This window comes from Aythya ferina (genome assembly GCF_964211825.1).
Source record: "Aythya ferina genome assembly, chromosome: 11".
Lineage (NCBI taxonomy): Eukaryota > Metazoa > Chordata > Aves > Anseriformes > Anatidae > Aythya > Aythya ferina.
In genome coordinates, this window is record NC_140307.1 from 993,502 (window position 1) to 1,021,175 (window position 27,674).

A 27,674-nucleotide genomic window follows, 5' to 3' on the forward strand; every position below is an offset into this window, starting at 1 on the left:
CAGCCCCCGTGCCGTCCCCGCACTGCTCCTGCCACCGGCTCTGCCTGCTCCGGGAGCGAGGTTTGTCTTAAATGAAATCACTTCCTCGGAGTAATTACATCAGCTAATTAGGGACCTAATTGGCTAATTAGAGCAAAGTGACAGTTCCTTCGCTCCATGGGGAAGGAACACGGTGTAATGGCAGGAAATCTGCACAGCTCCTCGTGCCAGCACCCGTGGTGGTGGAAGCGGGTGGTGGAGGAGATGCTGGGTGCACCTCTCAGCCCGGGCTGCCCTTCAGCTGATCACCAGCCGTGTTGGAGGGATGTGAGCCCCTCTCCCACTGGTGCCATTGCAAGAATGCAGCCCACTCTGCCCAGTGCCAGGGATGTGGGGATGAGGGTGGTAGCGGTGCTGGATCAGTGCAAGAGGTCCCCACAGGGACGCGGGACATGGGGTGCCAGCAGCATCCAGAGGCATTGGAGGCAGAAACCACAGCATGGCACGGTGCTGGTTTCACTGCTGGTCAGAAGGGTTGGGGAGCAACTGAACAGAGGGAGAGGGTTTTCCCTTCACCATCTCTTTGTTCATGTCAGCCGCCGAGCTGCGAGCGCTGCCCGGGTCTGTGGTTTGGTTTGGCTGCCTCCCGGGGAGCCCTTGGATGTGGTTGTGTTGGTGAGGGCCTGGGGTGGGAGCTGGAGACCTGGATGCTGTTCTCGGCGCTGGCACTGGTTCCGTGTGGCCTCCAGCAAATTTCTGCACAGCTCTAGGACACTTTTTGTACTCTTTTGCCAGCCGTGCCTTGTGAGGGATTTCTCTGCAGCACAAACATGTCTGCGTGTACCCACAGCGATGCTCTCATCTTGCGCGGCGCCACGTTCTCAATCTCAGAGTGACTTAGGCATCAAAAAACTGCCTTACTATTTCTGTGAGCATCCAGATCTGAAACTTAGGGCCTTGCTCATGTGTGATCTAACCCTAGGGGACCATAAAATCTGTTAGGCATGTATGCTTCTGGCAGCAGAGGTCCCTAGGTACCACGCTGTCCATTACCTGCTGTTCCCAGCACGTCTGAGCCCTGTGTGTTGGAGGCCCAGCAGGAGCCAGAGGTGCTCCTGGTGTCCCTCCCCAGTCCCCTAATTTCTTAGAAGCAGCCTGAGCCCACGTCAGTGCCAGGCCTTGCTGAGCAGAGGTGAGCCCGGCCAGCAAAGTGGTTGCAGGGAGCAAGAGCCCAGTTCCTGGCAAGCCCAAAGCCCCGAGCAAACTCACTTGTAGCGGCTGAATTTCACGTGAAAACTCTGCAAAGGGAAATTTCCCATGAACTTTGTGCAACAAAGGGGAAACAGCAGCCTGGGCTCGCTCAGCAGCTGGCCCCCACGCATCCCAGGATGGATATAACCTGAAGACCGGCGTCTGGACTGAGGGCCAAAACCCCGTGAATTTTGTATGTTTTAAAGTTTATTGTGAACACTTCACCAGGTTCTAACATATAGTTGCTTGTTCTGGTAACTGCTTATTCGGTATTTAAATTGCAGCAAGGGATACTCCCTCCGACACCGTAACGCAGCCTGCAATCTTCCTCTGGCTTTATCCGTTTGCCACGAGGTGCAGCGCCGCGCTGCCACAGCCCTCTCGGGGGAAAAGTTCAACCTGTTCCGAGATGTTTTTGCAGCTGGAAGAGAAGGGCCTTGTAGCGCTTAAGGATAAATTGGTTTCAAAGTATTTTTGTAGCGTATAAAATAATATTTTATATATACGGAACGAAACAGGCACGGCAAAGACGTTAAATTCATCCAGCAAATTGCTCAGGGAATTTTTGTGCGGCTCTGTTTCTACTGGAGGGGAAATCTTCTGACCACGATCGCGGTGTTGAGCGCCAAGCAAACACCTCGAGGAAGAGCTGAGGCTGCCCAGTATCACCAGCAGCCCAAGGGTGAAATCCAGCCCGGAACTGGGGCTGGGTGCAGGCTGCGTGGCCGCGTGCCCAAGGCTGGGCTGAGCCCTGCGGGGTCATGGCTGGGGGCTGGAGATGAGCTGGCTGTTGGAAAGCAGTGCTCCTATCCAGCAGAGGATGTCTGGGGTTTGAAATGTTTTTTGTTCAGAGCTTTGGCCTCAGGCTGAGCCCACCTCTGTGGTTCATCCAGACAAGGATGTCCCTGCAGCGGGTTTTGGTTTGTCAAGCGGTGTTTTCCAACAGAAGCAAGCGCAGCTGAAAGTGCCCGGGCACTGAGGAGCAGGGGACCTGTCCCAGAACAGCACCTGCACCGTGATCACACCCCGGGACACTGCTCTGCTCCTTCACGGCATCTCTGCATGGCACAGACCTGGCGGAGACACCACGAACCCCCCGGCTGCAGCTTTCCATCCCGGTCTTGTTTGCCTTGTTCACCAAGCCACCCTCCTGCTCTGGGGCAGGGTCAGGAAGGAAAAGCTTCCAGGACCACAGGAGCAGGCACCGAGCCCTCCGAGACACCTCTCGGGAGCCAGCTTGCTCCTGGCAGAGAAGTTTTGAATGAAACATCTTTCTTAGAACTGCCTGTTCGCAGAATTTGGGTTTCCTGATGAATTTGCTCATCTAACCTACAAGAAAGCAGCACTCCGGAACAAGCCCTTCTCTTGTCTTCCCGACTTGAAATATAATTTTGGTTTCTAAAATAAAACAAAAAAAAAAATCAGTTTCGAATTGACGTTTTGACTTGAAATGTCATTTTGTTTTTAATTGCAGAACCAGAGTGAAATGACATTTTAAGTCAAAATGTTAATGTTTTGTTTAGACATCTCCCATGGGAAAATTCAGATGTTTCATTGGAGCTGACATTTGCCTGCAAAAAAAAAAAAAATCCCAAAACGTTTTTGTTTTTTTTTTGTTTTTTTTTTTTTTTTTTCTTTTTTTCCTCCAAGCAGGGGTGAGGAGGTTTCCTGCGCTGGGCGTTTGAAGAGGCAGCGCGGGGCTGCCCAGATGCTCTGCTCGTTAGCGCGGGCAGGAGGGGAGGCCCCCGGCGTGTCGTTAACCGCCCGCGCCGCCGCTGCCGCACGGAGCGGAGGAGGAGAGGCTTCGGTGCTGCTTTGGCAGAGGTGAGCGGGTCACCAGCCTAATGCCGTGCTATTAAGCTGCTGCATCTCTTCAGCGAAATCCTCTGGCACTTGAAATAATGAGCGCTGATAATTCCGTGCGGTTATGGTGCCCTTGCTTAAAGGGCGAGATCCTGCCTTTCCCTCCGCTCATCAGGCGGAGCGGCCCATCCCGAAACCTGCGGGTTTCGCTAATTCTGTTCAAAGGAAACGCTCAATTACAGCAAAGTAAAGGTTTGCTTTGCTGGAGAGCCCAATCTGCAGAAGCACCCACTTGTGCAGAGGAGGAACACCCCTCCTGCAGCGCCGCAGCCTGCCTCTGTGGCTGTTCCAGGGGAGGAAGGGAGACGGGAGCAGAAAATCAAATGCACTGGAGAGGATTTCTCACCTGCATCACCAGATCTGTGTCAGTGGCAAGGCTTCCTCCTGACACAGGGCAGGCTTTGCTCTTGCTCAGGGCACTGTCTGTGGCCAGGCTGCAACGCCTGGACCGTAAGCCCATTTTTTAATCCTCTGCATTGGACAGGGGCAGCTCAAAGTCAGGCAGAAGCCACAGGACAGGAGTGCTGCACGAGATGGCTAAGGGAGATGTTGAGCATGCAGATCATCTCGGTGGCATGATTGATGAACTGGAAATGTTTGAGGAAGCTCTCAGGGAAGGGGCTCCTGCGGGCTGACAGTGACGGTGCCTCTGGCAGAGTTGGGGCCAGGCAGCTCTGGGTATGGCTCAGGGCAGGAAGGGTGAGGATGTGACAGCACAGTGCTGATGGCCACCAGCATGAGCTAGCCCATTGCCGGTCCATGGGCACAAGGCCACATCTCCCTTCCTGCCATCTCACCTCTCTGTGCAGTGATGTGCTCCTGCAGCTGCAGTGCTGCCAGGGGGCTGCTTCCTGGCACTGAATGTTAGCAGGGAGCTGGTGGGAGAGCAAGATTTACACTGGATGGGGCATCTAAAACCACCAGCTCCAGGTGGCCTCTGTCCTCACACCTCCATTTTGATGTACGCCTCCGTTCTGTTATCTGTGTCAAATGAAAAACAAAACAAAACAAAAGAGGAACCTTCCCTGCTGCCTACTTTTCCTTATGGGCAAATTTGAGAAAATGCCACAAGTCTCCGAAGGCGCTAAGGAAAACTCCAGCAGCCGCAGAAGCAGCTGACAGACTTGCCCAAATCTCCCAAAACACCCAAATCCAGGCTGGTTTGGGTGCTTTGGGCATCCAGGCGCAAACAGGCAGCTCGGCGGCTCCCAGGCCCAGGGGCGGTGCTCTGTCCCTTGGGAGGAAATTAAAAATACATTGATTCTAATTCTCAGACATCTTGCCCGGGGGGTTAGCACAGTTTCTGCTTTTTCCCCCTCAACCAGAAAGAAAATAACTTCCCAAAAGCTTTGGTGTTTGCTTCAGCCTTGTTAGCATCTCCGCCGAGGCAGGGTGCGGGAGGGACGGGTGCGCTGTGCCAGCGGGAGGCACCAGGCTGCAGAGCTCTTCCAGGCTGTCCTGAGAGCTGGAGGGGATCTGGCCCTGGGGGTGCTCCCATGGGGTGAAGTGGCCAGAGCCAGGCCCTCCATCCAGCCCTGCCTGACCCCAGTGAGGTGTGGGGAACAAGGAATTGTGGCATGGGCATCGCTTCAGGCCGTTCAGCACCTGTCTTCTGTGCAAAAACACTCGGAGAGTCCAGTTTGGAGCTAACAAATGCGGTGAGCACAGAAAAATACCATTTCCCAGCTGGGCTTTACAGCCTTCCCCTGGTGGCACCTGCACCAGGCCTGGGTGCTCCCTGGCACAGTGGGAGCACCAGGACCCAGGGTACAGCTTTCCTCTGCTTTTTCTGCTTTTGTCTTGTGACAATGAAATCCCCGCACCCGCACATCGCTCCGCAAGCAGTCCCTGCTGCTAGAACATATCTGCATAGCATCCACCGAGATCCAGGGAGCTATTACTGCACTTGCTCCTCATTGTTTAGTTTTGAGGTGTTTGCAAATACTAGAATTATCTTTAATTATTGCTCAAAACCAGACAACATCCCCTGTGCGCATCAACCCCGCCGCGGCTGAGCCAAGGCGCAGAGCAGCCAGGCTGGCAGCGGGAGCAGGGCCCTGGAGGGGCGATTACAGAGAGCCCTTCGGCTTGTCATTCTGCTCCCATGGGTTGTCAGGCTGCTTTGGCTGTCTGTCTGCTTTGCTGGGGTTTCCCCTCGCCGTCCCCTTTCGTTTAAGCTCGAGGAAGGCGCTGCTGTGACAGCACGGCGGCGGCGAGCCCTGGGCACCGAGGGACAGTGGGGGCTGGCGATCTGGGGTTGGAGCTGAGCTCTTGGACCTCGTGGCCACAGCAGGCGGCTCCTAATCTCACTTGAAGGTCCCTGGGAGTGTGTGCTCGCTCTGGCTGCCAGCATGCGGCCGTCACCTCGTGTTAACGGCGTGCCGAGGTCGCTGCTCCACGGCTTGGCTCTCTCCATGCGCAGCGGCACGGAGCAGCCTCCCTTCGCCCCGCTGGGGCTGCCCACGAGGGCTGCAGGGCACAGCTCCCAGCCTCAGCTGGGCCTTCCCAGCTCCCCCTCACCCAGACAAAACCACAGACCCGTCTGTACTTTGGTTTTAATTGCTGCTTTTCTGCAACACTTCAAAGAATGTTTCTAACCGCAGTATGTGGCACATATTATTAGATTTGTTTTTGGAATATAATGATAAACTGTTGCTATTATGGAGGTAGACATAATTATCTGAAATCTATTTTAATCTATTCTGCCTTTTAAATATTCTATGTTCCCTTTTAATAAGAGGTAGCATCCACCCTTTGATGTTGTAGCGGAGGTGTAGAAAGCTCTCCTCTCCTTGCTGCAAATGTTAATTGAATAGCCTCCCTTTCTCTTCATTAGCTGCATTAGCTTGCATTAACACCTTTTAATATCTCTTTAAAATCTTGTTCAATTTACTTTCTTTAATCTTTTCCTTTCCCAGAGTGTTGCATCACTTTGATCCTCATCTTCTTCTTTTCTTTGATGACAACTTTGAGTTTAATTTGTATTTGAATTGAAATGGAAATTTCCTAATTCCCCAGAATTCAGCAAGCGTTTTACACAGTTTTGGCATCTGCATTAACGCTCGGTGCTGCCCATTTAAGGAGGGAGAGCAAGAGGGGAGGGAAGACTGTAAAAATCTAGACTGCTGCCCTAAACGCAGCCTCTGCCCTGAGGGTCCCTTCTTGTGCACAAACACGGGCAAGCTGTTTTGCTCTCAGATGCCCTGAGGATCACAGGCGAGGTCAATAAAGACTTCCCACGGTCCTCAGGAGCCTGGCTCCTTGGCCCTGGGTGTCCTCTGTCCTGGTGTGCCGTGCCCTGCCAGCCCTCAGCACATGCAGCACGCTTCCCCTCGGGGTGCAAACCTCGGCTCCTTCCCCTCCTTGCCCGCCTTGCGCAGCGGGACAAGTGCTGGAGCCTGTTCATCGGGCACAGGCGTTTTGGTGTTTGCTCGTTAGTGGCCTGGAGGCAAACAGCACGATGGAGGGTGCTGGATTCCGCCCCGACTGCTTCTTGCAGGTGAAATATCATGGGGCAGGACCAGGGTCTGCGCTCTCAGCCTTGCCTTACACCACGAGCTGAGCGAGTAATAGCTCAGTTTGTCTTTTGGTAGCTCAGCTTGTCTTTTGGTCTCACGCTGGGCAAAAAGAAACAGCAACTTGTATGGCAGCGCTCGGGGACCTTCCCTACTGCTCTCCTGGGGATCAGCTCGCGGCCCCGCTGTGCCCTGCCCCGTTCTGCAGGGCTGGAGCTGTTTGTTCTGGTTACCTCCCAGGCCTTTAATAGAGGCGTTGGCATCCTCTCCGTACGTCACCTTAGCATCACCTTAACCTCAGTTCTCCCCAAACTGTCGGGCCTTTTAATTACAAACTCTCTGATGTTGGTGCGAAGCCTTCAACCTGCACCTAACAACGCGGTGATTGCCCACTTGTTAAGTGTTGTGGGCACCATGGGGAGCTCTGCACCCGCGAGCCTCCTGCTGCTGGGGGTCAGCAGCTGACGAGCTGTGCAAACAGAGCGTGCCAGGGCTGCTGGGGAGTCACAGGCAAGCTCGTTAGCAGTGGCTCGAGAGCGCACGTTCCTGCCCGTCATCTGTTTCTTGCTGGTTTTCCTTCTTGCTTTTCGCATGGACAGCGATCAGGCTGGTGGCACTGACTGTAATGAGAACTGAATGCCTGCACTGCAAAGCCAGCAAGGTTTATTGCTCTCTCTGCAATTAAATTAAGCTTCGGCGATGGATGCTCAGGGTGCGTATGGGTGGTTAATTGAGTTCTCCATGCCTTCCGCCCCCGCCGTGCTTGCGCCTCTCAGGTACCACCTGCGCAATCCCCCAGGCCTGGGGCTGACTCCATCCCCTACAGCTCTGTTTCTGCCTCCTCCGAGGAAGGTCCCCTCCCATTAAGCAGGGCAGGTACTTGCAAAAACTCTTGTTAATGGCACGTGCAGATTGTGTGTCTCCCTGGTGAGTCTCCTCCTTGCTGCGCTCCCTCCTGGACCCGCGCTGTCTCCAAAGGCAGCCCAACCCTCGCTGTTGCAGCTGATGGTGCCCGTGGATCTCCTGCAGGAGCACTGTGCCCCTAACAGGCTGATGGGGTGAGATGCTCAGCACCACAGGACATCACAGGAGGCTCAGCAGGGAACGGCCACCCAGGCGGAGATGCCCTGCCAGCAGGTAGAAGCCGCTCGTGCAGCTCGATGAGATACTGCACCTCCCACGGGGAGAGACGTGGAAGGCTTTCTGAGTCTTTTTTTCAGGCTTAAAGTATAATAAATCAGCTTATTCTAGAAAGAGAGACAGATTAATATTTTTAAATACTTTATTCCCGATGCTGTTCATCAGAGCGCTTGCTATCTATTAAAAACAAATTGGCATGGATTTTGACAATAACACTAGAGATGAATCATGTTTTCCTGAGCACTTCAAATAGCGCTCGTTGAGTCCAAGAGAAGAGATCCTTGATTGATATATTATTCACAGGCTTGATTTCTTGATTTATACAAATATTTTCCTTTTTTGTGTGCGTTCATCCAGTCCTTCAGATGAATAACTCTGATACGGGGAAAATGTGCTGCCCGTTACCAGGGGTGCGTGGCCTGCGTTTCGTTTTGCCCACCCCTAAAATCGCCTTTGATGTGACGGGGATGGAAGCTGCACACAGGGCGGTGCGTGGCCATGGGTTCAAGGACTGCTGGAGCCGTGTGCCTGTTCCGTGCCCCCCAGCCCCTCCGTGCTGTGTGAAGGGCAGGGCCCCCCCGTCCCCATCCCTCGCAGCCCCCTCTCCGTGTGCTGCCGGCGAACCCAGGGCAGCGCGGTCTTGTCAAAGCACGCTGCCTGCCTTCGCTGCGGCTTGACAGCGGGTGAAGACGGCGTCCTGCTTAAAGCTGACAAACGATCTCTGTCTCCAGCACCGAAATGAATTGATCTAAAGTCTCCGGGGAGGAGGTGTCGCGATGGCAGGGGGCCGCGCCGTGCCCTTGTCAAGACGGCTGCGCGCACTGCCTGGAGCCGCGGCGGTGCCGGCCCTCCTCAGAGGGACGGGAATTTGTGGGGTGTTTTGCATGTTTTTCCTTTTCAGACCGCGTAAAGGAAGATCTGATTTTTGAAGCGTTGCTCTTTTCCTTCCCTTCCCTTTCTGGGAAGAGGAGCTTTGCTCGGAGGCTCGTGCTTTGCAGAACCTCCTGGGGAAACGGGAGGCTTGTCGCTCCCAAACAGCCGCGTGCGCCCCAGCTCCGTGTGATCCTCTCCGCTAAACTGGTGGCAGCATCTCAGAGCTGTGCGAGATGGGAGGATACAGAGGAGTCTCTTTAAGGGATCACAGCTTATCAGACAGAATGGTAAATTCCCCTGCCTGGGAGGTGCCTTGATGTTAGGTTGCAGAGCCTGACCTTCCCCCAGGCACCCGTCGCTGCGGTGCAGGATGTGTGTGCTTGGCGTGTGTGGCTGCGAACGAGGGATGAGCTGAGCTGTTCCTGGGAGCTGTGGCTTCACGGATTTTCTCTCCTGTCCCCACCAGATGCCTGCTCCTCCTCGCCTCTCCTGGTCATGTGCAGCAGGGCAGGAAGGCTGGTGGCCCTGAGGGAGCCGTGCAGGGCACCCGTCCTGGGTCACGTCGGGGCTCACCCAGCCCATGGGTTGGGGTCCTGTGCCACTGGAGGGGGGCCTGGTGTCCTCCCTCCCTCCCTGATCTGTGGGGTGCATGAACACCATGCTGAGCACCACCAGGGCTACGATGCGGTCTCCTCTTGCTGTCTCATCAGCTGGGAAGGGCAAATAACCTGCAGCCTGGCTGGGTTTTCCTGTCTTCTTACATCCTGGGAGAGATCTGTCTGCATGCTGTGCTTTATTGAAGCGGACCTCTCTCTCTTCTTGGCTTTTTTTTTTTTTTTTTTTTTTTTTTTCCCATTTCCACACACCTCGGTAACCCTCTGGCTGTGAAACCCCAAATAAACAAACCCAGCTCCACCGCCTGGGTGGCACGGAGGGGCAGGGGACAGCCAGGTGCCTGCAGAGCCCCCTGCTCACCCTTTAGAGCTGCAGGAGGCTGGGGCTGTACAGGGCTGCTCGCAGCCCTCGGGGAATACCCACACCCCGGGTTAAACCCACAAGGTCCCGTAACAAATCACCACGGCTCCAGAAACAGCGCGAGGAGCCGCGGGCTCCAAACACGTCGCTTCCTGCCCGTGCCTCCTGGGCTCGGTGCAGCGAGGGCTCTGCTGGCAGCTCTGCTTTAAGGAGCCCAAAACAACGCCGGGGTGATCATTAAGTACAGGTCTAAGGCTGCGTGTCGTGAGAAGCCTGCTCATGCTGCTGTTGGGGCCGTATTGTATTTTTACGCTCGATGGTATTTCTCCCATGATTTCCAATAAAAGCAGGCAAGGAATCCGAAAACTTTCCTCGGTCAGGTTTAATTAGTTTCCAGATTGGAAGAACAAAGAGCTCTGAGGCGTGGAGGACCGCTGGAAATTAAAACTTTGCTCGGGGTGGGAAATGCTGGGGAGGCGGCAGGCTGGCCGTGCCACCATGCGCTCTGCCTGCGCTGGTGGCTCGCTGCAGCCACGAGCAGGGTGGGATGCTGCACCTTGCAGGCTGCACAGCATCCCCTGAGCACCATGGCGAGGGGCTGTGCTGCCCAGGAGATGCTCCCCAAGGCCTCCTGGTGCTTGGGAGCATCTTTAAGGTGTCCGTGTACGTCTTGGATCCTGGGTTTGACTGAAAAATGTGCCTACAATGTAGGCAGGGTGCTGAGCTGGGGTGGGCGGCTCTGGGGGAGGCTGGCTTGGTGACCTCTTGAAAAGCAGCTGCAGCAAAGCGGCAGCTTTTAAAACTATAAAGAAAGGAGGTTTGAACACTGCCATGGGATTGTACCCACATGAAGGGAAAATGAACCCAGTCTTCTCGTGCTTTGGTCAGAAAAGCAGTGAACACCCAGCGCAGACTCCATCCTGCTTTGCTGGGGAAGGACGCCTCCCCCTACAAGGGTGGTTTGACTTCAGAGGCCTGTGTGCAAGAATAATGAATATTTCCCATTATTAAATCCAGTTTTTTTTATTGCTTATGACTTTGCTCTTAGCTTGGGGGGGAAAAACTTTCTGCGGGCAGCGTCTGCTTTAGGTTGAAACTTTGTATTCGGGAAGTTTTGGCTAAAACGATTCAACCACATCTGAGAGCGCCGGGAGGGAGGCAGTCTGCTTTGGCATGGTTGAAAAGCAAAGCGAAACGCACGCAACGAGGCCGCCGACACGCGGGGCTGCACGGGCTGCGTGGCCAGGAGGGTGCCCGGCTGGGGTCGGAGCGTGGTGCTGGGGGCACGGGCTCTGGATGTGCCCCTGTGCTGCCCCCAGGGACTGCGTTTGCCCCATTGCAGGATGGATGGGATGAGTCTGGCTTTCCCTGCCCGAGGCTTTTGGGCTGCTGGTGTTTGGGAGGTGGCAGAAGGCAGGGCAGCGGTGCTGTGAGGGTGCCCAGGCGGCGTGGGAGGGCTGGGGAGGGCGAACGGCACGGAAAGCAGAGGGCAGGGGGCAGGATGCAAGGAGGGGCAGCGAGGGAGCCGAGCTCCTCCTCCATCCTTAGCACAAGGCTCTTGTGGAGCTCTCGTATTGCTCGGGCACAGGCGTGTGCTGCGGTAGCTGCGTGGTGCTGCCGAGGTGCAAAGCTCAGGCTCCCCTTTCCTCAGCTCCTTGGGTTGATGTCTCCTGGCCCCAGAACCCCTCTGCTTTCTGCTCTCAGTTTTGGATTTTTTTATGGGAGTGTTGAAACAATAGATGCTGCACTGACCTGGGCACACGCTTCCCCTGCAGGGAGGACTGAAAGGAGCCCTCTGTGGGGTCTCCAGGGGCTGCACCTCCTGCCCTGCCCCTGTGCTGCTGCAGTGCAGCTCCCTGGAGGCTCCAGCCCCTGCCTGGGGCTGGTGCGAGGGGTTCCGAGGGCTCTGCAGTGGGAACTGCTCCTGCCCCACTTTGCAATGGTGGAAATGAGTTTTTTTGGGCCAGCTCCTGTGGCTGAGATGTGCCTTTCACACCAGGGACCGCTCTCCATCACCTTTCGGGAGCCACCACCTGCAAATCCCAGCTGGGGGCTCTGCTGCAGCCTCTTGTGAGCTGGGAGCATCCCAAGAACAGCTTCGCTGCTGCTCTGCTGCATTTCTCCTGGCCACAGCCCCAGGTCCTGTCCCTGGGCATGAAGTGCCGATAATGTTGCTGGGCAGGGGAGCCGGGGCTGTGCAGCAGTGGTCATTATGAAGCACAAGCAGCAGGTAGAGAGCTGGGGCTGGAGATGCTCAGCTGCATCTAAACAGGGGCACATCACTGATACTGGGCTTATCTCATCTCTCCCGAGCTTCTCTTCCCCCCCCCTGCTGCTGTTTGGTCCTGCGGCAGGAGAAAAGCATTTTCCCAGTAAAAGTTGGGCCAGTTCCTCCCGGGCTCTCTCTGCAAAATGCAGCACTTGCATCCATCTGAGAGGCTCGCCGGATGAGGGCCCGTTCCTTTGCAGATATTTAAATGGAAATCGGGCAGGGTTATTAAGCGCAGAGCAGCGAATTTATTCTGGTCATTTATTATTGATAGGTAACATGACATTATTTTAATAGTGTTCTCTGATCCTGCTGCGGCACAGCAGCGTGGGGCTGGGCACGGGCTCGGGGGAACCCAGATCCTTTTCCTAGGTTTCTGCAGCCGTGCTGGTGCAGGATGTTGTGCCTTGAGCCCCCCAGCACCCGTCGGGACCACGTGCGAGCCTGCTGGGCTCGGCGGGTGCCTCTTCCTCCTGGCAGCCTGCAGGCAGCCTTTGTGTGGCTGGGACCAGGCAGATCATGCGGCCCTTATTTTGGGGCTCTTGGTCCTGCACGGGTGAGGGACCGTGTATGGGCTCCCCCAGGGGCAAAGGAAGGAGGAATCGCCCGGGATATTCAGACACAAAGCCCGGGCAGCTGCGGGAGACCCCCCAGCCCTGCCAAATGGCACTCGTTAAGCCTTGCTGAAATAATCCAGCCCGGTACCTCCGGCACAGCCCACTGGTCCTGGCAGCTGGTCCTGCATGCCCCGGGCCCGGGTCCAGCTCATCCCGCAGGCACAAGAGGCTGGGGCAGGATGCCCTTGAGGATCTCTTCCCCATGGGTTTGTTCTCCTCCTGCTTTCTGGTTATGAGTGAGCCATGGCCTTGAAAAGCCCCCGATGCTCAGCCACCATCACCAGGAGCTCCCCACGGGTGCAGGCATTGGTGCAAGCTCCTTTCAGGACGAGCCGACACCTCCAGGACTTCTCCGAGCTGTTTATTCAGATGCCGAGCACAGAGCCACTGTGCAGCTCCGCGCCGAGTTTGCTCTGGGTTATGGTGGAGAGGGGGCTGGAAATGAAAAGGAATATTTTCTCTTTGAAAAGGAGAGGGATCGTGTCTGCTGTGTTAAATCCAGAGACCCGGCTATGAAAAAGACGTGTGCGCGTGTGATGAAAAGCTTCCTGCGAGTTCATCCCATGTAATTGGGATGAGAGCTCTTGCTTTGTGCAAAGCCGTGACGTCGGGCACGGGGGGAATAAGCGAGCCGAGGGGCGCGCGGAGACACAGCCCTCGGTGCTGTTTGAACATTGCCTGCAAATCCCAGAATAGGCCATTAGAAATTAAAGAGATGCTGTTAATCTGGGTTGGAAATAAAGCAGGACACACATGAGCTCCTCTGGTTGGTCTGGACCGCTTCTGGTGTCAGCTTCAATTGGAATAAACAAGTGTTGCTCGCCCGGGCTGGGCTCCTGCAACGCAGAGCATCGCTGGGAGCGAGAGGCGGCTGCGCTCCCCGGTGAGAACCACTTGCCCAATTTCTGCTCATTTTTAAACACAAGCAGTTGTGAAACCGAGAGGGTACTCAGGGGTACTCATTACCACTTCTTCTTTGCAAGAGTTTTCCTCTAGCGCCCATAAAAACACTTCTTGCTCTCGCAGGGGATTCCACATCAAATATTCAAGGCAGATTACAGCGAGCACCACACAGGAAAAAAAAAAAGAAAAAAAAAGAAAAAAAAAAAAGAGTATAAACTGTTCGGTTGCTTTAATAAAGGAGCCAAAAAGGTTAACACGGAGGCAGGGAGGTGGAGGGGAGGGAAGAAGTTGCGTGGCTCGGGGCAGTGCTGCTGCGGAGCCAGCTCGGGGCGCAGGTTGTGACCTGCAGCCGAGGGCAAAAAGCGAACCGGGACGGCGTGCACGTGGCTGCTCCCTGAAACTGTGCGGTGCTGCTCTAATGGGGAAAAATAAAAATAGGGCTGGTGAGTATTCCTGCCCTGCGGGCGTTTGGTGGCCTGCCTGAAAGGGGCTTGCTCGCTGTAGGTCTGGGCAGAGATTGAAGCTCCGCGGGGTGGTGGGGATGGATGTGAGTGTCCTGAGGAGCCACCGAGTGGGGTCGGGCACTTCTGGGACCCCCAGACACGGCTGGGGAATGGCCCCAGGAGCACTGAGCAGGCTGGACCAAGCCCTCCCTTTACCCTTGCTCGCACGGCCCCATCTGGGGGGAGCTTTGGGGCCGCTTTGTGTGAATTTCACCCGTAAGACTGGCACATGCTGGGAGCTCTCCAGCCAGTTTGTTCGTGGTTAGTCACCAAGTCCTGGCTCCAGCCAGGTACCTGTGGTTCCCGATGCCCATTTTGTCCTGGGAGACGGGGAGGGCAGTGGGAGCAGCTCTGCCTTTCTGGAGAGCTGAACGGGGCCGTGCTGCCCGCAGGGGATTTCCCCCGCCGTGCAGTGCCACAGCGAAACGTTCAAAGCCTCGCAGAGCTCCTGAGAGCACAATTTCACCTCGCAGATAACATCTCCCCCCAGAAACGCTCTGCTGTTTCTCTCACACGTTTTCCTACTGCGTAATTGTTTTTCTCCTCCTAATTGCGCTGCAGAACCTGACCCCACCTTGCAGTGACACGATGCTGTGTGGGAGCCCGGGGCCAGGGCCCGGTTTTGGGGGGCTGCTCTCCCCCTACAGGGAGCAGGGAAGGGCCTGGGGTGTGTAGGATCTCTGGGGCTGTGTTGCTGAGCAGCACCGGGGGCTTTAACACCCTCCTCGTGCAGCCTGGTGGGAGGACGTGCAGTGCTCATGTGGTCCCCTGGACCTTTCTAAAAACCGCCATGCGTTCATAAAAGGATGCTCTGTGTGGCTGTGCCAGTGCTCAGGCTGGGAAGCTCAGCGAGGAGCCTCCCAAAAACCACCCCAGCCCTCTTGGGGCCACCCCAACCCATCCGGCTGCACGGAGGGCTCCTGGAGAGGCAGCTCGGGGATCCCACTGAGCCTGCCCGTGCTGCGGCACTGGTTGGAGCAAGCATGGTTTGGACGCTGAATTAAAACAGTTTTATACCTCCAAGGCCACCCCAGGGGTCTCTTTGCAAAACCCTGGCAGCCCTGCACCCCACGGCCCCACTCCCACGGCGATGCTGCAGCCACACGAGGGTTTTGCGGAGGATGCGAGCGGGGAGGCTCCGTGCTGGGAGCCCGCAGCACGAGGAGCTGGTGCTCAGCACCCTCCCGCGGGGTCCCAGCCGGCTCACGGCCCTCTAATTGCTTGGGGTTTTCTTCCCCTCTCCCAGTGCTTAATTGCTGGCTTTCTCCGCGCTAGCAGCACCTGTAGCGCTCCGAAATGGAGCTCGTGAGTCACAAGCCACCCACGTCGAGTGTTTATTAAGCCACAGGGGAAAAGCACCGGGCTTTCAAAACACTGCATACCAGGAGCCTTACCCCACCACTGCCTCCATCCTACCCAGCCCCACACCTGCGGGCAATGGTCCAGCTCTGCCCTGGGAGCACGGCAGCACCTCGGGGCTCGTGGGGTGGGCACGGGGGACCCCAGCCCATCCTAAAAAATCAGGGGGCCCCCAGGCAAAGGGGTGGGCAGGGAGGGGCAGCAATGGGCACTGCTTCGCCCTCCTGCCTGCCCGTGGTGGCTCCGTGCGTGCAGGAGGGGGACGGCCCCGTCCCAAGCAGCGCCGCGGCAGGCAGGTGGTGGCACACGTGGTCCTGAGAAGCAGCATGGGTTGCTGTGGTTTCGTGCTCATAAGCAAATGGATTTGTGGCTTCAGCCGACTGACTCATAGCTGAAGTGTTACTTGGCAAGTGGAGGAGAGCTCCCACCCCCGGCGCCGCTCCCCGTGCATCCTCACGGGCAAACAACACATCGAGAGCGACAGTTTAAGGCAGGATGTGGCCGTGGTTTCTTTTCCTTCTCTGTTTTTGGGGGTCTTTTTTTTTTTTTTTTCCTTCAAGCTGAGATCTTCTCTAAAGAAAACAAATCTCTGTGGCCTGGCCCAGCCCCGGGGGTGCTCCGCACGTGGGGTGGAAGCGGTCGGGTCGGGGCTGCTCCTGTGGGAAGAGCAGGTCCTGGGTCTGCCTCCCCCCATGGGCAGGCCAGGGGGCTGTGGGGTGGGATGGGATGGGATGGGAATAGGGATGGGAATGGGATGGGGATGGGGATGGGGATGGGATGGGGATGGGAATTGGATGGGATGGGATGGGATGGGATGGGATGGGATGGGGATGGGAATTGGATGGGATGGGATGGGATGGAGATGGGATGGGGATGGGAATTGGATGGGATGGGATGGGATGGGATGGGATGGGATGGGATGGGATGGGATGGGACGGGATGGGAATGGGGATGAACATGGGGGTGGCCGTCCTGTTTCCCCAGGACCTGGGAACCACAGCGTGGGAGGGGACCTGGTCTGTGGCCTCTCTGAGGGCTCGCCAGAGCAGGGCTGGTTTCTGTTGAGTCATTTGAGAAACTTCTCAGTGCGAAAACGGCCCTGTGGCCTGGGGACTGCGCCAGGGGCCTCGCTCCTGCTGATGGTGAAATGAATAAATCCTGCCCCGAAATGAATAAATCCTGCCCTGAAATGAATAAATCCTGCCCCAAAATGAATAAATCCTGCCCTGTGTGGCAGGAGCCGCTGGCGATGCCTCTCTGTCACTGCTGTGGCTGCAGGCTGTGAAGGTGGAAGGTGGTTGTTTTGGGGTGAAATTGGCTCGTTTTCCCTCCCGTGAAGGCTTTGCTGAGCAATTACACCAGCCCAGGAGAGACGTGCCCACGTCGGCACGTGCAAAGCACCAGCTGGCGGGGGTTTTGTCAGCACGGGTTACTGCTGGAGCAGCGAGCTGGGCACCGCGGGGGCACGCTGCCCTGGCTCCCTGCTTCCTCACTGCCACGGAGCTCGTGTCACCGTTCCCCTCGAGTTCTTCCCTTTTTCCCTTTCTCCGCTCCAAATTTTCCAGCTTTGGCGAATCCCCCGTGGCAGAGTGGCCGCGGTTTTGCTTTGCCTGTGTCAGGTAGGGAGGTTTTGCACAGCGCGAGCGGGGAAGGCGCGGGGGTGGCAGGGACGGGAGGTGAGCAGCAGCAGCAGCGGCGGCAGCTTGCAAAGCGCCGGCACGGAGCCGTGCTGCAGGCACCCGGGGAGCTTTTTGTGAAACGCTGCTGCTGGTTGCGGTGTCTGCCTGGCGGCGCCGGCCCTCGGACCCGCCTGCGCTTCCCGCACTCAAGCTGCTGCTTGTGCAAGCTGAGGGTTTGCTTCTGCAGAGCTGGCGGGGGAAAAACCAGGAGCGAAAGCGCAGCGGTGCCGGGCTGGTGTCAGCAGCTCTGGCGGGGAGCACGTGGCTGGCAGCAGGCAGCAGCGAGCGGCTCGGTGAGGGGTTGGAGCTGCTGCACGCCCGGCACTGCCTGGCTCGGCTGAGCCCCTGCTCCACGACCCCCTGGGCTGCCCCTCTTGGCAGTACAACCTGGGATCTTCTCTTTGTGCCCAAGTGGCTCTGCAAGGCCGTGAAGGCACATCCCCAGCCCCAAAAATCGCCTCCTCGGTTGGAGTTTGACACCATCCTTGCTGGTGGGCAGGAGCTCGCTCTGCCAGGGCTGCTGCTGGAGCAGGAGTGGGGGCTGTGCTTGCACTGCTTTTGGGGGCTGGTGTGACCAAACTCCCCAGGCACCACCGTGTGTCTCGGCTGGCACTTCTTCCTTGCTGCGCGCCGTGCTCCGTGTTCTCATCACTTTATGTCTCTCTCCACCGCTGCTTTTCCCCATGTCCTGCAGGAGCTCCCCGTGCAGGGCTGGCAGTGAGGACACAGCCCCTCAGTGCCCACCACGGTCCCACGGGCGCAGGGCTGGGCTCTGGCCCCTTCATCGCCCCGGGTCCAGGACCGGCTGCCGGTAATGGGGCAGGAAGTGGTTTGTGGAATGGTGGCAGCGATGAGCTGGTTCAGAAATGCGGCTATGGCTTGAGGTTTCTACTCTGGAAAGCTGACTAATTTCCACCAAAAGTGAGGCCGCAAGACAAAAAAAAAATCCCAAGAAATGGCTGTGCCACTAACCTTTTGACACGGGCTTCTGGAAGAGGCTGAGGGGCTCGGTGACGTGGATGTGCCTGGCGCACAAACCCCCGGAGGGCTGCAGGTCTTTGGGCTTGCTGCTTGCCTGCTATCCCGATCTTTTTAAGGTCAAAGAGGCTTCAGCAGCACAGGCTGGAGAGGTGTCGTCCCCGGAGATGGCCGTGCTGGAGGTTCCAGGTCTCTGCTCCTCCTCGCTGGCCTCAGAGCAGAGCAAACCCAGAGCTTGGGTGCTTTTTCCCCAGCAGCTCCCCAGACACAATTCTGGCCAACATTAAAACTTTTGGAGACCCAGCTCTCAGCAAATTATCATCTTCTGATGCACAAAATCTTCCCCTTTTATTTATTTATTTATTTGTTTATTTGTTTGTTTATTTATTTATTTATTTATTTTTACTTTTATTAGAAGATGCTGATGTAAAAGTACCAGGGAACACTTAGAAAGTTAACAAGTGGTTTCTTCTGTCCGCCCTGGCTCTCCATCTCCCCAGACGAGCTGAGTGTTGTGGTTCTGGGCACTTTTGCAGCAGGGGGCCGTGCCCCAGCTGGGACACCCAGACCCATTTGTCGGGGGTTCTGGTGGTGACCCCAGCCCTCGGGTGGGTAAAACCAGCTGCACCCTGTGGTGTTGATTTGGGTGCCTGTGAGCGATCCGGCTTTGCCATGGGGACAGTGCTTGAAAAAAAAAAAAAAAAGCCCATCCAAGATTCCTCCTGAAATGTGTGTTTTCCTTGGTGCCAGTGTGAAGAAGGGGGATGTATAAGGGAGCCATAAAAAGCCCCCAGTTTTATCTCTGTAAGACGTGAAACGCAGGCCCTAACAACAGATGAGGCCCCGCTAATTTCTTTCCTCAATGCAGTTTAGTTTCATGGGTGACAGGATGCAATTTGTGTTTGAGTTTGGCTTTCTAGTGAAACTCTTGGCTTGTCACTCTCAAGACACAACAAGCTCCTTAAATAGCAGGCTAAATTTCTCCACCTAGCCTAAAAAAATAAAACACTACTCTGCCAAATGAAAGGACATATTCCAGTATTCTTTGTTGTTGCAACAAATTGGGTGGATACTGTCAGACTTCTGTATTCTGGGAATACTTCCAGAGCCTCTCTTTGTGTGCAAGTCGGTTACCATGTAATTGTCAACTTAAATTGCAGTGTTGGATAACTCTGCTCCGGCTGGAAGATAATCTGCCTCGCGGGTGCCTTCGCCCCAGCAGCGTGGGGCAGCGCAGTGCCCGGCTCCCCGCGGTGCCAAGGGACAAGCTCCGTGCTGGGTCCTCGGTGCCTGCGGCTGGTGGCACCTCTGCTGACGCCCTGCCTGGTGTGGGGAGGGACGGATCCTGCTCCTGTGGCTGGGGCGGCCCCGGCCCCCGGCCCCACGTGCCGCTGTCTGCGGTGGAGGAGAGATAAAAAGGTTGCTTTCGATGCGGTGGGAATCGCGTTCACCCTCTTCCTTCCCCTTTCAAATTGGCAGCTCGTTTTGTTGTGTTTGTTTTAGCCCGAATCCCAATGACAATTAGTGCTAGAAGGCTAGATTAAGCTGTTTTTACTTGTTTTCTTTTTCACTTTGATTTCCACCTCCTCCAAATTCTTAATCCTACTGAATATTTCATCTCCTGTAACTCCATCAATTGAAAGTCTCCCAGCGGGACGTACGGGACCAGCACTATTAAGGCTGCTTTGCTTCAGCTAATGCTTCTCAGCGCGGGGCTGGGTTTCTTGCGCAATTTATTTCAGACGAGAAAACCACAGCATCCGCTGCAGCGACCGCGCGGGCGAGCGGGGAGCGGGGCCGTGCGACAAACGAGAACTTGGGCAGCTGATGGGAAAGCCGAGCGCCCCGTGTTCCCACCTCGCTCCTTCTCCAACTGCGACGCGCTTTGTGCAGGTGGGGAGCCTCTCGTGGTGCCACGAGTAGGAGGGCCGGCCGCAGCCGTAGGAAACTTTCTGCCCCACCTGTGCCGTGGGGAAGGGTCTGGCGGGGTGGAAAGCCCTGCAGAAATCACACTTTTCTGCCCTGCACTCACCGCTTTTGGCACGTGCTCTGCCGATTGTGTTGTCTTGTCTGGGAGCACGTCTTTGTAACCGTGCCTTTTGCCACCCAAATCGCTCAGCAACATCCCTAACAGCGTGCAGGGATGTTTCTCTGGGAGGAATCGAGCTGCCCGCACGTCCTGCTGCTGCTGACATAAAGCAGGGATGCAGCAGGCTTTGCCAGCAGGTCCTTTGAAGCTTGCAAAGCTTCAGTGCTCTTCACCTGGTCTATTTGTTCCTTATCAAGAGCCCCAAAGTGTCTGCAGCCTGGATGGGAAGAGCTCTCACTGAAGCGCCAGCAACCGGCTCCAAGTGCTTTTGCCAAGGGAGCTGCGGTGGCATATGTTTGCTCTCAGAGCAAGGTTACAGTCTTGACTCATTAGAAGTTACTTTCCTCATTTTGGGGCATATGTAGAAGAGCCTCGTGCCAAGCTGGCAACGCGCGTGGCGGAGCAGGGAGGGCTCCGCGAGGCTCCGAGGGAAGTTTGCACTTGCACTTCTGTCCCCAATTATTTTGTTGTGAAAGCAGCACGGGGCGTGCCCTACCTCAGGGCTGGCGCAGCAGGGCCTCGGAGCCCCGCGTGGCCCTGGCAGGATGGCAACGTGCCGTACCCCGGCCTTGCAACCACCACGCCTGGCTTTCCTTCCCCACGAGACCTGCAGACAAGATGCTTGCTCAGAAACCAAGTCCTGAGAAGGCTGGGATGGGACACAGAAGGGTGGGATGGTGACAAAAGTCAGCAGACCCCTGGCACAGGGGAGAGGTTGTTCCATGTGGCTCTGGAGCTCCCCAGCTGCATGCTTTAATTGGAGAGATTTATTTTTCCTCTCTGGCTATACAAACTCACCCGAGGCTCCCTTGTGAGGCAAAGCTGATGGTCGTGGCTTTGGGGTTTCATTCCTTTGGGCAAACAAGATCTTGCCCTTTTAGCAGAATTCTTCCACCTCCATACCTGTGTCCCTGCCTGAGATCCGAGGTGCTCAAAGGCTTTGCACAGAAGGGCTTTGCACGGCTGCTTCTCATTGTTCCTTGGTGTCCCCTTTTTAAAACTCTCTCCTTGTGTCCTTGCTGGGTTTTTGTGCTGCGAGGCGCATCGTAAGGAGTGATGTACAAACCTGATCCGGGATGCTGAGCGCTCTGCTCTGCTCAGCTGTCCCTGGGTTCAGGCAGCAGCCCTGCCGTGATTTACTCTGCCTGTGCTGCGGGCAAACCAGCAGCCCCGATCTCTGATGAGCTGCATTAGACTTGGGTAATTCAGCACATTCCTAAATAATGGGTCTAATAGTTTTGCAGGATCTGTAGCCCATACTAATGGCTCATTGCTGAACCATAAGTGGTTGTATTATACTTTGGATTTATTGTAGGCCGAGGGATTAATTTCCTGAAATATATGATCATGATGTTGAGGTTAAATTAAGATCTCATTCAAAAGGATTCTTTTTATTATATTTAATTTGTAACCCTTTTTCTGTAGCCATTTTACAGCTATTCCTCCCCCTCCCTTAAATGTTCAGTGTCATGTTTCCAGGAAGAATCTTATTTCATGCGGACTAATAGCATTTTTCATGACGACCTTTTACAGTTCCTCACCATTCAAGTTACTCTAGTCTCGGTTGTTTATACACAACGAGTTCTTAAATCCTCTCTTAGAAAATAAAGATGTTGATGCGCAAGCAACAGGAGCTTCTGGCAGAGCCCAAATCCATCCGTTCCCTCCTTCCCCACGTGCCCCCCTTCAACCTGCTGTAACTAAAAGCCCTTTTACTCCAGCGCTCGAGCACTTTGATAAAACGCATGTCGAGTAAATCTTACATGACGTTTTTACTCTGGGTGGTATGTATATAAAGTCGGTCTCGTTCGGTGCTCGCCTTGCTTCGCCCTTCTTGATGATGCAGTTATTAAACTGATAAATTATCTGTGGAAGCCGGTGCAAGGAGGTGCAGGCGGGCAGGGCTGAGGGCACTGTGGTGGGATGCTGAGCGCCGGGGTCTGGATGTGGCCCCTGGCCCTGCAGGGATGTGCACAGCCAATGCTTGAGGCCCCAATTTAGAGGGGTTTCAACATGCTGGACAGGGATGAGGAAGGGTCCTGGAGTGGGCAAGCATCCGAACCTGGGGAGCCCCCGTGCCCCTGCGAGCCCAGGCAGCCCCCAAACCCCAGCCCGGTCCCCAGCCCAGCGCCGCGCTCGGCCGCGCTCCACCCCGAGTGTCAGCCCTGCCTCGTGCCAGCATTTTCTGTTTTTTCTTTCTTTTTTTATTTTTATTTTTTTTTCCTTCCCTCCTCCAGAAGTGCTGATGGACAAGTTGAGTAACCGTATCTGCTTGTTACAGGACATCTTGAGGCTGATTGCGGAGGTCAGGACTCAACTGGAAAGACCGCAACGGGTTGCTGACTGGCATCCACGGCCCAGATAAGATAAAAACAACTGATGACAGCAGGGAAGTGAAACAGTCATCTCAGCACTTGGATTAGTGCCCGGCAAAGAGGAAGGGAAAAAAAAACGAGGAGGGCCGGTGGGGAGGAGAAGGGGGTGGAATACGTATTAGAATAGAAACTCTGGAAAGAGCTATCAGGAGGCAGCAGATTTGGGTGTTAAATATTTATGAATTAGCGGCACTTGTCGCATTCTTCCTGAGCGGTGAGGCTCCGGGGCGGGTGCGTTGGGGCTGCTGGCTGTGCTGCAGCCAGGAGGGACACGGGGAGGACGGGGACAGTCCCCAGGACAAGGTGACCGGCCCAGCACCGCCACGGCACCCGGGGCTGCGGCAGCCCCGTGAGACTCTCTCCCGTGCAGAACAAATGCAAGTGAAGAGGAGCAGGATAAATGAGGTGCCGTAAAAGCCACTACTATTATTCAGAAAATTCTGCTGAAGAGCATCGCAGTAATTAAACCATAATTGCTTACTGCTCGGCTGAAGTGACATTGGAAGTGGCTGAAGGTGGTGAGGAGAGGAAGGGGCGGCTCGGCTGCTGCTCCGAGCAGGGACCCCGGCACCGGGGCAGGCCCCCAGACCCCTGAGCTCGTTTCCAGCCCGACCCCCAGCCCCAGCCCCTGCCAGCACCATGCTGCCTGTGCCCTCCTGCCCAGTGATGGGTCTGGAAGTGCCTTTCCTCCAGGTTCACCTCGATTCTTCATTAGCAGGGCATCACTGCGTGGTGTTCCTGGGCGTAAGGGACTCCGGGTTGGGCTGACGGCTGAGCTCGGCGCTTTGGAGGAGCCATTCCCAACTGTGAAACAAATAGCCTGCAAATCCTGTAAGCACTTAATTACACAGCGATGTTTATGTAACGTTTTAAAGGGCTCATGTAAGCTGGCAGCACGGAGGAGACTCGAGGTAGAGGTTTAAAGCATGGACCTCCCCAGCACGCGGCTCCACGTAGGATTTCCCTTCCCCGCCATACCAGCTGGGATGAGGAACTGCGCCTCCAGCTCCGGTAACACGCTCCAAATGCTGCTGGGGTTTCCTCCTATTTGTGTTTTGCGGGAATACTTTGTGTTTTCAGGACTTTGCTGAAGCAAGGTCGTCCAGCACAGGGTGCAGCTGAGCACCTTGTCTTCACTCCTCCCCCTGTCGCCGTCTCCCTCCCCACCTCTGCTCCATCACCGGGGTGCCAGGAGGCAGGGGCGGCCCTCAGGCTGTGGGTATGGGGGCAGCAGGTCTGCAGCCCCTCGCCCCCAGCCCCAACATGCTGTGGGGACATCCCAGCCGGGGAGGACAGGACCAAAACACCAGGCCCACTGCGATGCTCACAGCTCTGCCCTCTCTTGGGCAGACTTTCTGCATAGAGAAACCTTGTCCCAAGAGGACAGGGGCTCCTGCTGCTGCTGCTGGCTTTCTTCTGCCCTGGTTCCAGCTGGCATAGAAGGGTTATGGTCTGACAGCAAGAAACAAGCAGTTTTTATAGAAAAAGTCCTGGAAGTTTCATGGAAAAGAGCATCCCCGCTGCGGTGGTCTGGAGAAAAACCCCGCGGAAGCCTCCCGCTGCGCTTGCGGGGAGCACCAGCCTTCGGCATTTTGAGGAAGGGAGAAGCTGGTTACATTTCCACCGGGCGTATTTATTTTTATTTTTTTAAATAACTGTAAAATGAGTCACCTGGCTCCGCCGCAGAGCGCAGCCCACCAGCAAGGAGCGAGCCGAGGAGCTGCCAGCGCGTCGGCTGCCAATAAACCACGCACGACTGCAGCAGCCTCTCGGCCCCAGGAACCAGCCAGAGGGGACACCGTGGCCACGCTGCTGGGCACATCCCCATCCCCACTAGTGGGTGACAATCCAGGGCACTTGTGCTCCTACAAAAAAAAAAAATAAAATAAAAATCCCTAAATGTGAACCACACGGGGCTTCCTGGTGTGTGGGCTGGCAGTCAGTGCAGGCTGGTGGCTGCACGGACCGGGCATCACGGGGCTAAAACACCAAGTGCAAAGGAGCAGGGCTCCGGTGATGCAGACAATAAAAAGTCTCTGCATTCCACTGAAGTTTCTTGAGCAACTGGCATTTGCCCATAAATGTACTTAAGCAGAAAATCACCAGAAAAGTGCTATAATCTGACAGATTTTTCACAGGCTTAAATATTCATGAATTAAAAGAATTGGCAGAATTTTCTACATTATTAGCTTTCATCGTGGCTACAGGAGCAGTTGGTGCACTGGCTGCTCTTCAAAAACTATTAATCTAGTCTGTCATCACAGCAGCCATTTTTTAATTAGCTACTTTACTGAACGATCTGGTGCAGTAGTGAGACTGGAACATTTAAATGGTATTAAAGTTTTAAAGGTGCCCCTTTCCATTTTTAATCTAAGTTCTGAAACGCAGCAATAGGGAAACCAGCGTGGAAGCCGATTACTTCATTTCAATGGTTAACTTCTTGTGTTATTTTGGAAAATCATGTCTTGGAAAACCGAGCCGCTTTCTACCAGGGGAAGAAATTGCGAGAAATAAATTGTTCTCTAAACCCGAGTTCACAACATTCCTTCCCGATGAAATCAAAACGAGATGTTTGCAGCCAAAGCATCGCGTGCGTCTTTGATGGAAAATAACGGGCCGTGGCACCGCGTGCCTCTGGCTGGGATTTGCTGCTGTCTGTCCCGCAGTGTGACAGCACGCTGCTGGGAATCCTTGCAGCCGTGCAGCACCGGCTGCTGCAGCTCATGGGGGCCTTGCACTGCGCTACCTGCTGCTGGTCCCTGCCTGGAACACGTCCCCAGCACTGGGACCACAACCCCGGCACTGGGACCACATCCCCAGCACTGGGACCACGTCCCCAGCACTGGGACCAGGTCCCGGGGGACGTGTCCGGGGCAGCCCCATGCAGCGAGGTTGGGGAGCGGAGGCTCACGGGCACAGGTCTGAGCTTTTCCAGCTAAACGTGATCGCCCAGGCACTTGGCGCAGCCTGCTCTGAACCCTGCTTTGCTCTCCGTGCCAGAGATGCTGCTCTCCTGGCTTGTTATTTGCATGTGAAAACACAGCAAAATTATGTCTTTATGGTGGTTTTAAATGGGCCGCTTTTTGGCATCGGTGGCTACCTCTCTGATCTCTGCTGCTGGTTATTGACAGAGCTTTAATTTGGGCATTACGCGCCAGTGTCCTGCTGACTGTGAAAGGGAATCGCTGCACTTTTTTCCTTTTCTCCTATTGTCGTGTAAAGCAAGCGGTGTAAAGAAATTGGCAGCTAAAATGCCAATGCTGCAGCGTGTAACATTTCAAGAAGTTGCTCTTTGTAAGCCCTTCTACCATGAGAAGTCATTTTGAAGGAGGTTTTTCTTTTACTTGACTTGATACCGTTCTTACTGTTTGAAAGCACCAAGACAGGCGCTGGCAGGGTACCAAGGGGTCTATATTAATATCGAGTGCTGTGAAAGCAGTACACAAACTGCGAACCATTTCCCATTTGCCTGTAGAGCTCAGACACCAGGGGAGGAACTCACGGGGGTGTTCTCCGTGGCTGCACATCTCCTGCCCTGCATCTCCCTGGGCATTGGGTTCATCTCCAGATGGGGGTCCTGCACCCGAGCCCCATGTGTGTTTGGATATGAGCGTGCACCACTTGATCCCTGTGAGTCTCACACCCTGCACATGGGGAAAATCCCACTCTATAACTTCAGGGGAGGAAAAATGGGGAAATGTTCCCAGAAAATCTATTTACAGCGAGGGATTTTTCATGTGGTTTTCTTGGTTTGGATTTCTCTGTGGTTGTTTTGCTTTTTTTTCCATCCAGAACAAGTTTTCTGCTCGGTGACCTGTTGCTGTCTGATCCCTGCGGGACCCAGGAAGGGTCTGGGAGGGCTGAGGACCCCAGAGTGCACATCAGCAGCTGTCCTGCCCCACTTGGCCACCCAAACGGGGAGGTGATGGGGTGCATCTCCTGCAGCTCGAGCCTTTCTGGGCTGATGGATGAATACCCGTGATGGTGCACGGCATAAGCTGAAAGGATGCACCGTAAATCAAAGTTTAACAGCACAGGTTGCTGCTGTCGTTTCCATTAAATGTTAGGCATGGGTTTGACATCAGCATAGAGCAGGAGACCTGGTGAAGGGCTCTGCAGCTCCTTTTCCCAGTGCTGCACATCTCCGGCTGCTCCAGCACTCGTTGCCTCAAGCAGCACTTGCTGCTGCTCTGGGGCTGGGAAGCCTGCAACCCCGCCGAGCCTTGCTGGGATGGCTCTGCAGTGCCTGTCGGTTGGTGTTTTTAGGAAAAAAAAGGGAATAACCTTATTTTCTTCTGTGCAGCAGTGCTGTTTGTGTTCTGTAAACGCAACACGAAGGCTGGAGCACTGAGGCCTCCTCCTCAGGGCACGTTGCAGCAACAGCCGATGCCACCTGCTCCGGCCTTTTGCAGAACAGAATCAGGGCTCTGCAGGTTTCCTGTCTCACCGTAAAGAAATGTAGGTGCTGGGCACGGGACAGACACCAGGACAGACATTGGGATGGATTTTGGGATGCCTGCATCCATGTCCCTGGCTCTGGCCACAGCAAAGTGCATGCCCTGGGCAGGACAGATCCCTCCCCGCTGGCAGCAGCCCATCTGCAGGGCACACGCAGCAGGGAGGGTGGGGGGGAGAAGGGCAGAAATCACTGTGTAAAAGCCACTCAGTGCTACTGGGGTGAACAATTATGATTTTTTTTTAAACTCCTCCTTCATCCTTTCTAATACATAGTCACTTAAATGAGGCACGCACCCTTCTTGGCAATTATTTGTAATTGTTCCCTGTGAGTTCTCGAACAAAACACTCTTTTATTAATACTTAAAGCTCCTAAAAGCATTGCAGATCTGATAGAGATACTTTATTCAGCAGGCTGCACCACACACTGTAGCCCATTAATTAAATTTTCTAGATAGGATAATTCATTAGAAGAATGTGCTCAATATGTCCTTTAAAGCCCGGGGTGGTCCCGTGCTTGCTGTTGTGCAATACTCGGCTCCTCTATTTGCTATTTGTGCTGGGGGGAAAATGAGCCTTTACATTTGGATCCAAACGAACATCTGAACAAAACCACTGTGTGCGGGGCAGGTTGCCCTATGGAAGTCCTATCACACACGGCTTCGCGTGGCTTGAAGTAGGTGAGGAGGAGGAAAACTGTGCTGAAGTACGTGGCAGCGATGGAAAACCAGGGGCACATCGACCCGGGCTGGGTTTTGGGGGAAAAGGCTCTGCCCCAGGTGAGCGCAGCTCCACGCAGCCTCCAGTGCCCAGCTCCGCATCCCGTGGTGTGTGCTCATGGATGAGACCAC

The 27,674-nt window shown here is 55.2% G+C and overlaps 1 long non-coding RNA gene across 1 annotated transcript; it reads left to right on the forward strand.

Annotated features, from left to right (window-relative positions):
* The first annotated feature begins 13,718 nt into the window (after positions 1-13,718).
* Positions 13,719-24,900, forward strand: LOC311442928. Its single transcript, XR_014696951.1, has 2 exons — positions 13,719-13,828; positions 22,275-24,900. It is a non-coding gene; the product is annotated as an uncharacterized lncRNA (long non-coding RNA).
* The last annotated feature ends 2,774 nt before the right edge of the window (positions 24,901-27,674 follow it).